This window comes from Furipterus horrens, unplaced genomic scaffold (assembly GCF_987537825.1).
Source record: "Furipterus horrens unplaced genomic scaffold, mFurHor1.1.pri manual_scaffold_2, whole genome shotgun sequence".
In the NCBI taxonomy this organism is placed as follows: domain Eukaryota; kingdom Metazoa; phylum Chordata; class Mammalia; order Chiroptera; family Furipteridae; genus Furipterus; species Furipterus horrens.
Genome location: NW_028327172.1, coordinates 157644525 through 157648579, shown reverse-complemented (window position 1 = coordinate 157648579; position 4055 = coordinate 157644525). Strand labels below are relative to the sequence as shown.

Below are 4055 nucleotides of genomic sequence, written 5' to 3'. Positions count from 1 at the left end.
GCTACAATATGATTCCAGATGGCCTGGAAGGAGCACGTGGGAAGGGATGGAGTGGCGGAGAAGCCTAAGAGAGTGGATGGGGTGAGAGTGGAGGGGGCAGAGCAACAGCCTATAGTGATCCAGTCTGGGAGGGAGAAGGACTCTCTTAGGAGATGGGGCTGGACCCTGGCAAGGAAACACTAAAGAAAAGAGGAGGTGAAGGAGGTGTACCAGGAAGATGCTTTGATCCCACAGGCCTGTAACTTGCAAAGTTTTTAAATCCTAACTTATAATAAGAAAAACACTTTACTTTACAACTCAGCAAACCCACATCTACACCCTATCTGGAAACAAATTTCACAAAATGTGAATGCAAAGCATTGATATTTTCTATTCTACTCTATTCAGGCCATTCTTCTTCTTCTTCTTTTTTTTTTTTTACAGCTCACTTTATTTTTTTTAAGTCTGTTTTATTGATTATGTTATTACAGTTGTCACTTTATTCCTCTTTTTCCTTTCCACCCAGTAACCCCCTTCCCTCCAGCAATTCCCCTCAGTTCATGTCCTTGAGTTGTGTGTATAAGTTCTTTGGCTTCTCCATTTCCTATACTATTCTTAACAGCTCCCCTGTCTATTTTGTGCAATTATGCTTTGTAATCCCTACACCTCTTCCCCAATTCTCCCCCTTTCCCTTTCTGGCTGGTAACCTTCCAAATGAGCTCCATACCTATGATTCTATTCCTGTTATGGTTATTTTCTTAGTTTGTTTTTTGTTTTTGCTTTTTGCATTCTGTTGTTGATAGTTGTGAGTTTGTTGTCATTTTATTGTTCACAGTTTTGATCTTCTTTTTCTTAAATAAGTTCCTTTAACATTTCATATAATACGGGCTAGGTGATGATGAACTCCTTTAGCTTTACCTTGTCTGAGAAGCACTTTATTTGCTCTTCTATTCTAAATGATAGCTTTGCTGGATAGAGTAATCTAGGTTGTAGGTCCTTACTTTTCATCATTTTGAATACTTCTTGCCAGTCCCTTCTTGCCTGCAAACTTTCTTTTGAGAAATACACTGATAGTCTTATGGGAACACCTTTGTAGGTAATGCTCTTCTTGTCTCTTTCTGCTTTTAAGATTCTCTCTTTTCTTTAACCTTTAGCATTTTAATTATGACGTGCCTTGGTGTGGTCCTCTTTGGGTGTAGCTTGTTTGAGACTCTCTATGCTTCTTGGACTTGTATGTCTATTTCTTTCACCAAAGTTAGGAAAGTTTTTTTTCATTATTTTTTCAAGTAAGTTTTTAATTTCTTGCTCTTCCTCTTCTTCTGGCACCCCTATGATTCATTTGTTGACACGTTTGGAGTTATCTCAGAGTCTTCTTATACTATGCTTGTTTTTTTGTATTCTTGTCCTTCATTCTATTCTGGTTGAAATTTTATTTCTTCCTTATGTTTCAAATTATTGATTTAAATCCTGGATTTCTTCACTTCATGGTTGGTTCCCTGTAGATTTTTCTTTATTTCACTTAGTGTAATCTTCATTTCTTTTTTTATGTTGTTGCTGTACTCAATGAGGTCTTTGAGCATCATGATCACCAGTGTTTTGAACTCTGCATCTGATAGGTTGGCTATCTCCATTTTATTTAGTTCTCTTTCTGGTTTTTTTTTTCCTTCTGTTCATTCATTTGGGCCATACTTCTTTGTCTCCTCTACTTGGCAGCCTCCCTATGTTTGTTTCTGTGTATTAGGTAGAGCTGTTTTGACTCCCTGTAAAAGGCACGTGTAAATTGTGTGGGGTAAAGCTTTAGGTAATTGCCAGGGTGGGCAAACTTACTTCACCACTTTGTGGTTCTGTGGCGTTGTGGGGAGGCTTGGAGAGGGGGACTGTGCTGCTGCCTGACTTCTGGGGTTTTGCTTGGCGTTTGACTAATTTCCAGTCACTTCACCCATTCCCCTTATGTTACTTGCGCCTTTCTGGCTGTTGCATTCGCATTGAATCCCAGAGTGGGTGGGCTTGGATATGTTTTAAGACCACGTGGGCCCTATAAGCTGAATTTTCTGAAAATCTGTCAATTTCTTCTGCTACCCCAAGCCCCACTGGTTTTTATAGCCAGAAGTTATGGGTATTTATCTTCCTGGCACTGGAACCCTGGGCTATGTGGTTTGGCCTGGGGCTGGAATCACTCACTCCAAAGGTTTTCCTCCCAATTTTTATCCACCACATGAATGTGGGACCGCCTGTGCCCATTCCCCTGCCACTGCCTCTCCTTGCCAAACCACATATTCTCACCTCTCTGCCCTGTCTCTACATTTCTGCCCCTCCTACCTGCCTTGATGAATGTTGCTTTTTTAAACCCTTGGTTGTTGGGTTTTCATACAGTTCGATCTTCTGACAGTTCTGGGTATTATTTGTTTTGAGACTTAGTTGTAATTCTTTCTGTGGTTGTGTGAGGAGGTGAAGCATGTCTACCTATGCCTTCATCTTGAGTGTAAGTCCCATTCTTTTTCATTTTAAAAAATGCTGATTGTACTTTCTAAATTAATTTTATGACCATTAACAGGTCACAAGCTACAGTTTATGTGTGTGTGTGTGTGTGTGTGTGTGTGTGTGTGTATGTTTTTTATTCCAACATTTTATTTTGAAAAAGTTAAATCCACAGAAAAATAAAAACCAGAACAATGAATATCCATATATTCTTCATCTAGTTAACATTTTGCCAATCTGTGCAGAGTATGTAAATAACACACACACACATATGTATACGTATATATGTGTATATAGTACACACACAATTGATTCTCATTACTCACAGTAGTTATATTCTATAAAGCTTCAGCAAACACTGAATTAACAAATACTGAACCATTACTCTTAGGAAAAATATATGGATAGGTTTCTGTCAGCCTTTGGTCATATTTTCACTAACTTTGTTTTACATGTGTTTCTTATTTACTGTATGTTGTTGATTCATTAACATTGAACTCACAGCCAACAGCGCTGTAAGTCCTGCCTGAATGAAACTTATCTAACATATGGATTTTCTCTGTGAGGTGCATTACAGAATCTTGTGATTAGGAACACTAGATAGCACTTCAACATTATGCATGGAGCCTTTTTAAATAACAAAATCTCCAACAAAAACACAAACATTTGAAAAACATGGCTCTAAATGGACTGTGAAAAGGATACTTGTTTATGGTATAAAGCAAGTGAAACAAGAAGGCAGAGTATTGCCTTGTCTGACCTTAGCTGGAAATGTGATTATTGAGTCATTGAAATTTTTCAGTACTCTGGGCCTGCCTGTAAATGTTCATGAAAGCACCATGAGTATTAATTTGGGGTTACAGATAAATTGTAGCAAGTAGGTAATTAGCAAATATGACATCTGTGAATAATGAAGACCGATGTATGCATTTTTTAATTTAAAAACATCTTTCTTTCAGATAAAACTAATATTTCTATAATTTAGGAAAAAGCAAACACACTTCCTTGAATCCATTATTTTAGGTAATTGTATCATTTGAATATTTGCCTACATACTTGTTGGAAGGTTCTGTAGCCTTTTCTTGGTAGGAATTCCAGTTTTTCTGAATGTTTCCCTTTCCTTCTGGTATTCTGTTTTGCATTTTTCAGAGAAAGCAGGATCATAACAGTAAGCAGTTAGACATTCTTTTAATGCAGAATTTTCTTTCTGGCCTTTTACTGCCATAAGGATTCTAGACTCTTTGCAACATTTGGTAAGATCTTGAACTTGTTCAGAACATCTCTCTTGGGTCTTTTCTCTCATTATTTTAGGGATTAACACATCTTTTTTTGACATGTCTGAGATGCTGCTCTGCTGGGTCAAGCACCATCTTAGCGACAGAGACTGTATCTTCATCCCCGAATGAAACTCTTCAGAGTAAAGACATTCTCCAACAAAACTGCATTGCCATTATGCTACTCAGGAAAACTAACCCTCATCCAATTTATATTCAAACGTTTCCAATTTTTCTCAAAAATTTTAAGAGCTATTTTTGAGGAACCAGAATCCAATTATGATTCATCCACACACGCATTTAGTTACGTGTCCTTTTCTCCTT

At 37.6% G+C, this 4055-nt stretch overlaps 1 pseudogene; it reads right to left on the bottom strand.

Moving 5' to 3' along the window:
- Positions 1-3505: 3505 nt before the first annotated feature.
- LOC150019801 (COX assembly mitochondrial protein homolog pseudogene) lies at positions 3506-3827 on the bottom strand (annotated as a pseudogene).
- Positions 3828-4055: the final 228 nt, after the last annotated feature.